At 66.3% G+C, this 14,292-nt stretch overlaps 1 protein-coding gene across 6 annotated transcripts in view; it reads right to left on the bottom strand.

Moving 5' to 3' along the window:
* Window positions 1-14,292, bottom strand: part of IQSEC1 (IQ motif and Sec7 domain ArfGEF 1) — a 98,666-nt gene that overhangs the window by 32,565 nt on the left and 51,809 nt on the right. The gene's annotated exons all lie outside the window — the stretch shown is intronic.

The following is a 14,292-nucleotide window of genomic DNA, read 5'->3' as shown; positions in this document are numbered from 1 at the left end:
ACAAAGAAGGGGAAGGGACTCAGCCCCTTCCCCAGCCTGCACTCACTCCGTCTCGGACCAATCTGCATGGGTGGAGGGGCTTTCCTCCCACACCCTGTGGCCTGTTTGGGGCAGCGGGCACTGAGGAGGGAGGGGCAGGCGGCCGCCCCTGGACCCTGCGCAGGGCATGGGCTTCCTGTCCGGCTGGGCTCACGGGCGCGGCATGCACGTGGTGTCCCTGCCGGATGAGGCTGGAGCCCCCGCTCCAGATCCGATCTGCCACAGATGCATGGGGCCTTTGGGGCTGAGCCAGCCCAGGGTTCCTGCTCGGTCCGTGACCCAGCTCCTGACGGTCTCAGGCCAGCAGGTTCCAGAAGGTGCTCCGGGGACAGGGCCAGGCCTCCGTCAGGGCCAAATGGACGCGAGGCAGGCACCTGTGAGCCCGACCTCCCAGACACACCCACCCACCTCCCTCTCAGCACCTCCTGGCCGCCAGGGCGGGTCCCCGGACTCTCACCCAGCCCCTCTGCCTCTCCTCCTCCCACAGCAGCCAGACCAATCCCAACAAAGGAGGGGGCACACCAATGCCCCCTCCCGTCACCCTGAGTGTGGAGACACCGCCCTCCAGGCCTGAGCTCGCCATGGCCCCCCTCCCCTTGCTCACGCTGCTCCAGCCTCACTGGGGCCCGGCCCGCAGGGATGGCCTGCTCTTCTCAAAGCGGCAGGCACTCCCCTGCCTCGGGGCCTTTGCACTGGCTGCTCCCGTGTCTTACATCTCAGCCCGCTCCACGCCTTCACCTCCCTGGGGTCTTTGCTTAATGCCACCTTCCAAGGAGGCCCCACCACTCCCTCCCCACGGCATTCCTCACCGCTCACTCTGCTTTCGCGGCGGCGACACGCCTGTGACGTTACACGTTCCCTGGGTTTCCCCGTGCTGCCTGCTGCCCACATCGGTGCCCAGGCTCTGTGGGCGCACAGGGCACTTGGCTGCTTCACTGGGTACGCTCCCCGAGTGCCAACACGCACATCAGACCAACGGGGCCCGGAGCGGGGCTTCTGACGTGCGCTGCCCCCAGGGAGGCCCGCCAGACCCAGAGTGGGGCTTCTGACGTGCACCACCCCCAATGCACAGCTCGCCTGCCCCACACCTAACCCGTGATGGTCCCCGTCACCTTGCGGAGGCCGAGCCAGCGTCCTGAGCCGAGTCACCAGCCAGTCCCTCCCCTACGTCCACTCCGTGGCGCCCATGCCCTCTATTCGCCCCCAAGTCCTGCCAGCTCTACGTGAACAGTGACCACTTGAGTTGTGTGACGTGGCAGCCTCTGCATACCCCGAAAATCGAAACCTCAAACCGTCCTGATGGGAAATGGCCAGGCCACACTACTGCGACCAGCACAACACCGTCCTCCAGCGAGCAACTGGATGGAAGCAAGCAGAGCACGCAGCGTCCTGAGCCAGGGAACATCGCTCCTTCCTGGTCCTGAAGAGAAGCGACACGCTAGACCCCAAGGGGGTCTCCCTAATCCGAGCCAGGGCCCTGGTGAGCACAAAGACGTGTTTACGGGGGTAACTCCAGGCGCTGACAAGCACACTGGCCTCAATTTTTCAGGACACCAGCTAGTCATCAAACTGATGACCAGGACACCTGGTCATCAAACTGCAACCCTGCAGATACTGGAGCTGAATCCACGGAGGCAATGACTCAGGCCCCTCTGTCCTGGCCAGCCCTCAGCTCTGGATGCCCAGGGCGGCCTGCCCCAGGGACACAGGCCACTGGCCCAGCCCCCAGCAGCCTCGAACACCTCTTCCTCACCATGGTGCTCGCCCAGAGGGGGCTCCACCTCCCGCCACCCAGGAACCCCCTCTCTCGGGGAAGCTTCTGTCTGTCGGCCAGGATTGGACACTCCAGAGTCGGCCCTCAGCTGCACATGGGGATTTGAGATCACGTGCAGACCCTGGACCACGTGCAGATCGAGGGACGGGCGGGCCCTGTGCACACCGCTGCTGTTCGCCAACCATGCAGAGTTCCCTGGGCGTTCTGTGAGAGTCGGGTACGGCCAGCACTCTGGGCAGATGCTCCTGATCCGGCCTCCCTTTCCCAGAGATTCTCACAAAAGGAAGCAAGGCCAATATGCAGAGGCGCGTGTAAGGAATTCCACTGCTGTGTTATATCTGATTGTAAAAACTTGGAAGTAATCTATATGCCTGTCAACAAGAGTCTGATTTACATAAATTACACATCAATATAATGGAAAAAACGTTAAGAGGGGGGAAGATCTGGCCTGATGGAAGTTCTTGTGAAAAAGAGTGGGGGGACCTTTCCGGCTGATGCAAGTTTAACACAGGCTGCGAAGCCAGTCAGTGATGCGGAGTGAGAAGCCGCAACAGCCCCGGCCCTGCCATCCACCGCAGGTTTTGGCTCACAGGGAAACACCGTCCGGAGCTCCAGGTGGGTTCCGAAGGCTGGGGCGCTCGCCCCCACCTTCTCCCGCGAGCCTGGGCAGTCAGCACTGATCCGTCCCTGACTCGCTCCTGCAGGCCCGCGAGCACCGCCTCCCGCAGGACCACGACTGGGGGCTTGTGCCAACACCAACGGCAACACGAGGCCGCCTCCCACCGAGGGCTGGAGCGCGCAGCCAGAGACATCTGAGGCCGGCGGCCAAGCCTCTGTCGGGCTCACGGGCAGAGGACAGGGCGGATGGCTCCGGGGACGGAACTGAGACCCGCGTTGCCTGGCTCGAGAAAGGATGCTCTCGTGTGGCTGAACTGCCTGTCCCTGGAGGTGTGGAAGCCGCAGCAGGGCAGACACCTGTCAGAGGTGGGCAGAAGGACCCCTGCCACTGACGGAGTGACGTCTGTACAGTCAGTACACGGAGACAGCCTTCAAAAAGCCCTCGGCTTGTGGAAAGCGCTTTCTAAGTGCAGTCTCCAGTTCTTCTCCGACCGAGAGGGCCCTGACTGCAGGTCCCAGCAGTGAGAGGTGGAAGGGGGAGGGGGGCCAATCCTCAGGCCAGAGTCACCCGCCCTGACTGCTGGACGGGCCTCCTTCTGCGGACACCACCCATGGCCGGAGCTGTAAATGCTCCTGAAGGGCTGGCGGGCAGGGGGGCGGTCCCCGGAAGGGGCCCGGCTCCAAGGCTGAGATGCCACATCCCCACTCCAGCTGGGGAGTGAGTCAGGCAGGGGGCCCGTGGCCACGCGGACATCTCTAATTATGGCCTGTGAGGTCATGGATGACTTTTCCTAAGAAAAACGCCAGTCTGAGGAGGCTGTGGGCACCCCTAGCACTGATGTTGCCGATGACAGAAATAACAACGTTTACAGAGTCAGGGCTGTTTAGTTCCCGCGACCGCCGACACACCTCACGGGCATAGAGAGGCTGGCTCGCCCCGAGGACACGCAGCTCACGAGTGAGATCAGAGACCACACTCACAGCCCCTGGGCTTGAACAGCTCGCACACACACACACACACACACACACACACAGCAACTCTGCCTGTAAACCCTCGGGGTATATGGGTGCCGAGCTGGGTGATTAACCTACATGGCCTGTAACCGAACCGCCACCCCTGGGACCAGGGCATGCTGGGCCACTGTCCCTTCTGCAGACGAGGAGCGTGGGGTACTGAAGCTGAGTCGCCGGGTCACGGGTGCAGGGGACCAGACCCCCTTCGAGTGCACCTGCTACCTGCCAGCACGGAGGAAGTGTGTGCCCCTGGGGGCAGGGCTGGGGTCCAGGGCCCGGCGTCCTGGGGTCGTGTGTGGTCATGACATCAGCCAGCCTGGGGTGTGTGGCGCCAGCAGTGGTCACATCATCTGGAAACGCCACTGTCTTCTGAGAGGGCCAGCCCCACGTGGAGGGAGAGCCATCTGCAGGCCTGCCTGTGGTCAGACGTCCAAGCCAGAGCCGCCTCCATACTCCTGGCAGAGTGCCCAGGCCTGAGCAACACAGCCTCCCAGACACATGCGCTCCCTCACGCCTCTGCCACGCTCTGTTCAGGGTTTCTGATTCCCGGAAAGGGAGGTTCAGGCCAGAGTCAACAGTAGGCTTTACAAGCTCTCCCTTCCCACTCCCCACCGGGGCTCCTGAGGCTCTGTGGTCACATTAGCAGAGGTCTATCGCCCAGGACGGGGAGGGGATGGGTCGGGCTGTGCGCTAGGTTCTGGGTGACAGATGCAGACAGACCAGGGTGTGAAGGGGAGGGGAGGGTGGGGAGGGACTGGTGTCCATGTCCCCCATCGAGGGACCACGGACCGAGCTGGCTTGTGGTGGGTCATGACCCACATACAGTCACCCAGAGTGCCGCAACGCAAGTTAAGTCTGCGTATATAATCCCTGCCGTGACCCCACGGAGAAGGCCTGGCTCCCCCGCCCTCTGCTGATGGGAGAAGGGAGACTAGGGGTTTGGGGTGCGCCCATGGTTGCAGAGCTGGGACCACAGCCAGGATTCAAGTGCAGGTCACTCTCCCAGGCTCTCGACTGCGAGACGTGCCTGGACCTGGAGGCAGCTGGCCTCCCCGAGGGCTGGCCTGGCCCTGAGCATCAGCAGACAAGGACACGGGGGGCTGGATCTGAAGGGAGAGATGAGTGCGTGAAGGGACACAGACCTGGTGTGCCAGCAAGAAGGGGCGGAGCGACCTTCCTTGGGGACCCGGGAGGCTGCTCCTGCGCCAGTCATCCACACCCGCCTCCAGGGAGGCCCAAAGCATCACGGCCGGGACCGCAGCTGCTCAGTGGTCCTTAGGATGGAGGCCTGGCTGGCCACAGAAGGGGCTGACGGGCCCCATGGGACACTGGGGGCCTGGCCCTCCCGGGGTGAGCAGCTGGGAACCTCCTGTTCTCAGGGAGATGCTGGGCACCTCCCCTGGTGGGCAGGTTGGGTAGCAGAACGTCAGGATGGGTGGACACCGAGGCAGCGAGGGCCTCTGGTGAGTGCTCAGGGTCTCCAGGCACTGCTGAGGGACTGGGGGAGGCTGGAGCCGCAGCCGTCCAAACAGCCACCTGAACACCCAACGTGATTTCTGCTCGGGCAGCAAGGAGCGCTGTCTCCAAGCCGAGGGAGGGGACGAGCCTTCTGGACAGTCGAGGCTGTCCTGAGGGCTGGGTGGGGGTCGGGAGGGCCTGGCTTTCACCCAGGTCCCCAGTCGGCTTTAATGGGGATACAGAGTGATCAGAGAGGAGCCGAATGAACCCGTGTCCGGCCTCGGGCACGCCCTCTCTGCTGCCCGGTGGACCCCTGGAATGCGGGTCCCTCACCCCCACCAGCCGCCCCGTCTCGGCTGACAGCGACTCTGTCCTTCCAGCTGCTTCAGTCAATAACCTGATGGCCGCTCCTGGCAACTGTCTTGCTCACACTCCGCTCGTCACCCATCAGCAGAGCAGGCTCTGCCACCCTCGAGAGAGCCAGCATCGGACCGCTCGGCCTGCCCGCCCCCACCCCCCCACCTCGCCGCATCAGGACCAGTCCGGCCCATGCAGCCCCTGCCTCTTCGCTGGGTTCCAGCCACAGCCTCCAGATCGGCTCCTCCGGCCCCTCCCACCACACCCCCGCCTCCCCCATTCAGCAGCTTGGACCGGGTCCCTTGTCGGCTGCCCCTCCCAGGGCTCAGAGCCAAGTCCTCCCAGTGACCTGGAAGGCTCTGCAGGACAGCCCCTCACACTCTAATGTGCTCCCACCACAGGGCCTTTGCACGTGCTTCCGCTCTGCTGGGGTCTTCCCAGACAGCCACCTGGCTCGTCCCTCACCTCCTCCAGTTCTCTGCTCCAAGGCCACCCGAGTCTCAGGGAGCCCCAGCCCCCCGCCACTCTCCCGGCTGCACCTGTGCAGCGCCACGCCGCCATCTGCGGGAACGTTGGTGCCGCAAGGTCTGGGAACCCAGACACAGCAGCGTCTGGCACCTGGAGGCACGTATGCTCCCAGTCACTTGAGCCGTGTTAGAAGGGCCCAGGCTCCCGAGGGCTGCGCTGTCTGCCACACGGACCCCAGGTCTGTGCAGCGGGATCCAGGCTGGGCAGGCAGCGACTTACGGGAGATGGTCTCGGCCCTGGGTCAGGGGATGGTGGGGTTTCGGAGCCACAGAGACTGGAACCCGCCCGAAGTTACGACCTCTGTGCAGAAAACCCACAAAAAAACCCGCAAACATGACTGAGGATTGTCTAGAAACAGGGCTTTCAAAGGCAAGCCGGAAGCTCTTCTACCTCCCCACCATGACGTTCAGGCTCTAGAAGGAAAAGGACCCTCTGGTTGGACACTGCCAGCCCTCCCTCGGGGTGCCCAGCGGGCAGACTCGAGGTACCAGCAGAGGGTCTTGGACACATGGCCCCCAACCCAGGCTGGTCCCCAGGCTCTCCCGGGAGATTCGGCAGCAGATTCCTGCCTGCGTCAGGAGATCCCTGGGATTCAAAGGGTCAGCCCGCACTTTGGCCCCAGAAACTGGACTTCTAAAGGAATCCTGGCCAGTCGTGACCTGTGGGCCGCCTGGAATCCCAGTGACCCGGCCAGCCCCCTCCCCGCCCGCCGCCCCCCAGTCTCGCCCCTGGACGCCCACCCCCGAGTCCTGCCCACGTGGCTCCACTGGGTCTACACAGAGCAGTGGTCACTGTCGTCCTCTTGTTTCTTACGTTAGAACTAGCTACCAGGAATGTTCGTTCATCCCGATTTCTGGCTTCTCTTTGATAAAATGAGTGGAGAACATGTTCCTGGGTGGCATCCATCGCTGAGCTGAGTGGTGGCTGCCAGCCCTGGGTGGACACCTGCCTGCCTGTACCACGGGCACCGGGGCCGGGCCTGCTTCACCGATGCCGAGGGCACAGAGCCTCAGCCATGGTCCAAGACCCGCGGAAGTGTGCCGCCCCCCGGCCTGAGCCCGGTCTCACACCAGCGAATGATCCTCACCACCCCAGGGCTGTGCACACAGCGAGTGCTCGGCCTCCAAACGTGGGCCCGGCCAGGGTCCTGCTGCAACAGCCCATGATCTGCAAGAAACAGCACCACCACGGACGCCGGGCACCGCAACCGAGACCCAGGACAGCCAAGAGTGATGAAAAAACAAAGCGTTTAAAGAGGAGAGTGACTGAAGAGCACGCCAGCTCTGCTGTCTCTAGAGATTTTCTCAGGACCCGGAAAGTCTTATTCACCAAACCACAGATGCAGGCGGCGGGCTGCACAGGGACCACGATGTAGACATGAAACCCGGGAGTCCGCGGGAAGACTTGACCTCCCCAGGAGCCCCCCAAGAGCCCCTCTCCCCAGGCTGGCCACTCCGGTCCGTGAACGTCCACCGAAGCCAGCTCTGTGACACAGCCAGGTCGGGGCTGGAGATGCAGGGGACGCTACATCAACGGTATCAAGAGCAGTAAGGGAGACACGCTTGGCACTGCAGGCTGGCGAGCAGAGCCCAGACCCCAGCGCCCGAGGTGGGAAGCTCCCTGGAAGGCAGGCGCCTGCTGTCTGGACCCAGGAGGGACCCCAGGCAGTGACAGAGGACTTTTCTTGGCTCAGGACCCCCGTTTCTCGAGGCTGAGCAGCGGAGGCGGGGCCCACCGTGGGCACAGGGCCAGTGGTCCATGCCTGGGGATGCAGGAACCCGAGGGTTGCGGACCCCACAAGGCTCGACAGGGAGGGGGCCCTGGACCCCTGTGCCGGGGCAAGGCTGGGGAAGGGTCCCGGGTGCACCTGGGGTGGTGGTCGGGGAGGACGGCAGTGGTGTTCTGCAAAGGCACCTCCATCCTTCCTTGCAGCGACCCTCAGTGACCCTTGGTGACAAGGGGCCTGCGCTGGCTGTGACGGGGGAAGGGGAAAGCGGCTGGACCGCGGGCCAGTGACAGGCCGGAGCAGGGAGATGCCCATGCCTGTCCTCGGGTCCTAGAAGACACCCTGGGGGGCTGGGGGGGCAGAGGCCACTGCGTAGCTGGGAAGGCCAAGAATGGGGGGTGCTGGTGGGAGGGGGACGCTGGTTGGTGAGGTCAGGGGAGGAGGAGGGCGTGGCTGAGGGCGGGGGGCGGGGTGGAGGGGTGGGGCTGGAAGGAGGGGCGGAGCTGGGAGGAGGGGCGGGGCTTGAAGGAGGGCGTGGCCGAGGGCGTGGCTGGGAGGAGAGGGCGTGGCTGGAAGGAGAGTGGGGGCGGGGCTGGGAGGAGGGCGGGGAGGAGGAGGGCGTGGCTGAGGGCGGGGGCGAGGAGGGGGTGGGGCTGGAAGGAGGGCGGAGCTGGGAGGAGGGCATGGTGGGGAGGAGGGGCGGGGTTTGAAGGAGGGCGTGGCGGAGGGGCGGGGCTGGGAGGAGAGGGCGTGGCTGGAAGGAGAGTGGGGGCGGGGCTGGAAGGAGGGCGTGACTGAGGGCGGGGCATGGCTGGGAGGAGGGCGGGGCTGAGGGTGGGGAGGAGGAGGGCGGGGCGGAGCTGGGAGGAGGGGCTGGGCTGGAAGGAGGGCGGGGGCGTGGCTGGAAGGAGGGCGTGGCTGGGAGGAGGGCGGGGGGGGGGGAGGAGGAGGGCGGGGCTGAGGGTAGGGGTTGGGGGGGAACGGAAGGGCCGCCCCCCCACCAACTGCCGGCAGTCCGGCCACTGCCTTCCCTGCCACGTGGGCACAGCTCCCTGGCCTGACTGCCCCATCCTCTCCGGTGCAAGGACTGCGGCCTTGACCCCCGCTGCCCTGAGGCCTGTCCTGCTGGGGACGAGGTCCAGCCCCACTCTGCCTCCTGGGCGGTAGCACCAGCGCTAATTATGGGCGCAGAGGCCTCCAGGAGCGGCTTGCATACGTGTATAAAAATCCAGGACTCGGAACAATGGACTCCTCTGAGCGGGAGGCTATTTTTAGCGCCCTGCTCCCTGCACCAGCATCAGCATCTCCCTGTTGGTCAGCTGCTGCTGGCGAGACGGGCCGCGAGCCCACCGGGAGAAGTGCGCTGTTGGGATGCCAGCGCTGTGGGGTGTGGGGGCTGCCCTGGGTTCCAGGGGCCCATTCACCACCACACGGAGTCCCAATGTGAGCCGGTGAGAGTCTGCGTGGGGGGTCCAGCCCCCTGCCCGAGCCTCAGCTTTGCCATCGCAGGGCATAGGTCAGGGGACAGGGCACCAGGGCGAGGAGCCCTGCAGACAGCCGGGAAGCCCTCCAGGGGGCCGGGGCCGCGCCCTTCCTCAGACAGGCCTGGCTGCCAGGCCCTCGCCAGCCTGTTTCCAAGTCACCCTTCCGGCCCCTGGGGAGGGGGCGGGTCCAGCGTCTCCGGCACGGGCCTCGCTCCGAACATAAAGAAGGTCTGTCTGCCCGCCTGCTGGAGCCAGGCCGGACCTCCCCGCAGCTCCCGTTGAGTCACTCGCATCAAAATAGCCCAGACGGCCGGAGGGTCAGAGGTCAGCCCCGAGAGGCTGCAGTCGGGTCCAGCGCGGCGGGCCCAGGGTTAAGAGCGTAGCCAGCATGGGGCGTGAGGGTCACCCTGGCAGGAGGGGCGGGGAAGCGGGTCCTGCGGCCACCACACCATCTCCCGGCGCCTCCACCGCCGCCCCCGGCTCTGCAATGTGTGCTGGGAGCCTGAAGGCCTGTTCTGCCGCGTACCCGCCGTGGAGAGCCGGCTCCAGTGTGGGGGGAGGGTGTACACCCCTTGCTCAGGCCCCCGGGGCTGGGGCCAGGGCCTGGGGAGCTCAGAGAGCCCTCGCTGCATACAGGAGCGCTGTTGCCTGAGACGGGGGCTCCATGGACCCACCCATCTGCTCAGCGCACGCCGGGACGCGAAGGACGAGGCCCACAGGCCGCTGGGGTCCGGAGCTGACCCTCCCTCGCGGGGCAGGGCCTGGGACCCCAAACACCTCTAGGATCCTTGGGCGGGCCCCCCTCTCCGCCTCCCCCCGCCCGCCCCTGGCATGGCACCCAGGTCACCTCGCCCTCGCCTGCAGCCAGGCTCACTCCCTCCCTGCTCACCCTGCACAGGGCCCGGCAGGCAGACAGGTACCCCTGGGTCCCAGCCGGCAGGTGCGGCCAGCACGGGGCCCGCTGCGCTCGTCTCCTGCCACCCCAGACAGGTACCTCTGGGTCCCAGCCGGCAGGCGCGGCCAGCACGGGGCCTGTGGCCCTCGCCTCCTGCCACCCCAGACAGGTACCCCTGGGTCCCAGCCAGCAGGCGCGGCCAGCACTGAGCCCGCCGCGCTCGCCTCCTGCCGCCCCAGACGGCTGCGGGCCTGGCATGTTTCTCAGAGGGACAGACGCTTGTTCTGCGCCCAGAACACTGCTCTCCAGGCCTCGAGTCGCAAAGCCGCTGCGGCGACACCCTGGCGTGGCTCCCGTGGGGCCCCTCTGCCCGGCCCTGGGAGGCCTGTGGGCTGGCACCAACGGGGGCCCCGATGGGAGGTGGGAGCCGACTCCCTCCACGGGCGGGCGGCAAACGTGCGCGTTCAGGAGGGCCAGATGCCAGCTGGCGGGGGAGCCCCGGGGCTCTGGGTGGGGGCTGGCGCACACAGCCGGCCATCAAGCCTGGCCTCGGCCTCTGCTGGCGCACACGGCGTCACCATCAGTCCCGGGGGGCCCCGCTCGGCCTGGGGCTCTCACCCCACACGCCGGGGGGCTGAGCAGCAGGCCAGGGGCCAGGCCTGCATCCCGGGAGAGCCGGGCCTCTGACGCCAGCCCTGCAGCCAAGCGCAGAGACGGGCTGTGAGAAAGCCCTTTATCCTCCCCGGCACCATCTGGGCCGGGACAGAGACGAGGGTGGGGCCCAGCCATCTGGGACCCTGGCGTCAGCCCCGGAGGCCTGGCGCCCCCCCCCGGCATCTCCTCACGGGCCGATGAGAACGCAGAGCTCTCGGGGGGACGGGGGTCCCCACGAGGGGGCTCACGGGGTCTCAGCACTGAGCTCCAGATGGGCCCCCGAGGGCGCATGTCCCCACATGGAGACAGCCACGCCCACAGGGGCTCTGCTCCACTGGCCACAGTCCCCACACCTCCCTGTGGCCCGACCACACCCACGGGCTCCAGGCCTTACACCGCCCTCCTGCTGGCCGCGTCTGCTCCACAGGCTTGCCGAGGACCAGCACTCATGACCGACTCAGAGAGAAGTCAGGCCTGCAGCCCTGGGACCGGCCGTCCTCAGGGAGCCTGACTTAGAACACCAAGTCCCCGGGGGCAGGGCCCTGGAATTCCCACAGCTTCACGCATGGCCCTGCCTTCCATTCTGCCGCCCCCTCCGACAGTTGGATTTTTGAGGGTCCCCCCAACATGGCGCCATCACACGGATGATGACCATGATCCCGTGGTCGTCGTGGCCACCGAGCTTCCACTCACCAGACGTTCTCCCTCCTCCATTTCACATGGAGAGTGGTGGTTTAGTTACTCAGTTGTGTCCGACTCTTTACGACTGATGGACTGCAGCCTGCCAGGCTCCTCTATCCGTGGGATTCTCCAGGCAAGAATACTGGAGTGGGTTGCCATTCCCTTCTCCAGGGGATCTTCCCGATCCAGCGATTGAACCCGGGTCTCCTGCATTGCAGGCAAATTCTTTACCGACTGAGCTATGAGGCAAGTCCTAAAAAGTGTCCATCCGAACCTGGACGCCCAGCTGACACCCTGGGGTGCGCCCACCCAGGACAGCCCCTTCACCCCTCCGTGTGGGGAATGCTGCTCTGCAGCTCAGGAAGCGCCCGCAGGGAGCGTGGGGCCCGGACTCAGGGGGGAGGCCGGACAGGGTCGAACTCCAGCTGCCCCACTGCTTGGCTGAGTGACCCCAGGCAGGTGGCCTCCCCGCTCTGGGGGTCCACAGCCTCCTCGAAGCAATGGACATCGGTCCCGCCACCACCCAGCAGGCGCGTGGGGACCCAGTGAGGACCCGCTGTGCCAACTGCAAGCACCCAGGAGAGCGGGGCGCTGTTTCAGCTCTGCACATGGGAGACGAGGGCTCAGCGGACAGCCTGTGAGGTTCTGTTGAGGCCAGAAAGAGACGTGGACACGTGGTGTCCAGGCCAGGACCAACCCCGGCATGTGCGGGGAGCCAGGACCCCCGGTGTCAGGCACAGAGCTTCGTCCTTTCAGCCCGCCCTCGGCTCACCTGAGCGCTGGGACTGCTGCTCCCCTCGCCGCGTCTCAAGTGCAGACGGCATGGCCCCTCCCCGTCCGTGTGTCTCACTGGCCACTGCTTCCCACCCGTCCTCTGCCAAGACCCGCGCCCCCACTGCGAAGCCAGGGCAGTCCTTGTTGGTTCTCACTGTTTGCCTCAGGAGGACTCGGGCTTCTGACGCCAGGGCACACTTGGAAAGATTTTTCCGAACACACACACACATACACGCACGGCCAAAAATCTTCCCGGCTGAGCCAAATTAAATACAGAGGCCTCTAGTTATTTCCATACGCGCAAAAGGGACTTAAAGAAAGCAGCTCTCTGTGGCAGGCTCCAGCAGACAGGGCCGGGCCGGGCCCCAGGGACGCCCGACAGGGCAGGGAGGAGGCACCGGCTGGGGAGATGGGCTTTGGGAGAGCAGGCGGGCGGAGAGGAGGCCCCGTCACACAAGCCTCCCGCCAGCGGCCCACCCTGTCGGCCGGGACTGGGTGCGGGGCCTGCTCGGGGCCTGGGACGCTGCTGGCCCAGCGCTGCTGTCCCACCCAGACGGGGCCCCCAGGCTGCCTGACCAGCTCCCCACCCACAAAGCCCCGTAAACCCGCAAATCCTCCAGGTCCTTGCTGACTTAAAATCTTTGTCACGGTTGTGGGGGGCCGGCGCCCACCCCCCACAGGGCCATGTCCCCCATGTGCTGTGGCCTCTGGAGGTGTCCACGGCCCTCCCGGGACGCTGGGTGCCCACAGCGGAGGGGGCATCGCCCGCGAGAGGCCTCGGGAGCCCGCTGAGCCCGGGAGGCGCACGTCTGTCCCCCTGGAGGGCAGTCTTGGGATCTCGGCACAGGCGAGCATGATGCTCGGGGCCCCGTCCACCTGCCTCCCGTCCAACCCCCCAGGGCGGGACAGTGCGGACACCCCGTCATCATCCTCCGGGGGCCGGGAGCCAGCGAGCGCTCGCGCTCAGAGCTGGAGGCAACGCCCTCCCAAGGCAGGGGCCCTCTCGCCTGCCCATTTACTTGATGGGGAAACTGAGGCACCGGGGGGATGTAACTGACCAAGCACTGGCCGCCGGCCCCGGTCACGGCGCTTGACGCCCCCACCTCCACCGTCTCTTCCTGGGGGGCGCCTGCCTTGTCTGACCCTGACCACTCCCGCCTGCCTCTCAGGAGCTGAATCTGCGGCGTGGCCGACGGGCCCCCCCTCCACATGCGGCCCCCGTGGCGAGGGCCTGGGGGCTTGGGACGCTGCCCCGGACCTCCCATGCCAGTCCAGAGCCCTGCCCGTCTGGCGCCTGGCAGGCAGGGGCTGCGCGCCCTGGGGCAGGCGGCTGGGCCCCTCTGTGCCTCCGCTTCTCAGCCGTGAGACGGGGGCGCCATGCAGCTCACACGGCCCCCGTGAGGCCAACGGCAGCTCCCAGAGCCCCTCGCAAGCCTCTGCTCAGAGACAGGCGTCTGAGCGCGGACCCACGGCCTGAGCAGCGGAGCGGGGCGCTGGCCGGGCGGCTCTCCGGCTGGATCCGGTCAGGCGCCCGGTGGGTGCCCAGCCCCGTGCTGGACGCGGGGGCAGCGGCAAGAACACGTGCATAAGAGCCAGAGCCCCGGGAAGGCGGTCATGTACACACACGTGTGGGGTCCAGGCTGACCCCCGCCTCTGGGGTGGGCAGTGTGGGGAGGGGGACAGACCCAGGCGCCAGGGCCGGAGCTGCAGGAAGGACAGAAGGGACCGAGGCCGCCCAGGCAGGGCCGCAGGGAGCCCTGTCTCCCACGCCAGACAGAGCGCGCTTGGAGGCCGGGGGTCAGGCCACCCAGGGACCAGCGGGAGGAGGGGCCCGCGTGTCTGGGGGCAGACGGGGGTGCAGGAGAGCGAGGGGCAGCAGCCTGGGCCCCGCGGGAACGGGGAGCCTAACGGGAGGGCCTGCTCTGCCCCGTGGGGTGGGCGTCACTCGGGCCCCAGGGCGGGGACGCCGGCTGGGGCTCTGGGTCCCCAGCTCCTCCACCAGAGACGAGGCTGACCACAGGACGGGACCTCGAGGTAACATCCACACGGCGTCTGGGATCTGCCTAACCCAGGGGCGAGGAAGGAAAAGCGCCCGTGGGGGCCATCACGCCCTGCGCGGATGCTTGGGGCGTTTCCATGGCAAAGAGTTTAAAACAGTGCTAGGAATCTGCTGTCCACATCAAGGCCTGTCATCTAACTTCCTGGGCCACTTGGCCATTTTTACTGAGTGAGGGGGAACAAAAGTAACAGACCCAGCGCGTTTAATTTATGACTCAGAGAAAGTTGAGGG

The sequence above is a fragment of the Muntiacus reevesi genome, chromosome 4 (assembly GCF_963930625.1).
Source record: "Muntiacus reevesi chromosome 4, mMunRee1.1, whole genome shotgun sequence".
In the NCBI taxonomy this organism is placed as follows: Eukaryota; Metazoa; Chordata; class Mammalia; order Artiodactyla; family Cervidae; genus Muntiacus; species Muntiacus reevesi.
This window is presented reverse-complemented; position numbering and strand designations above follow the sequence as displayed.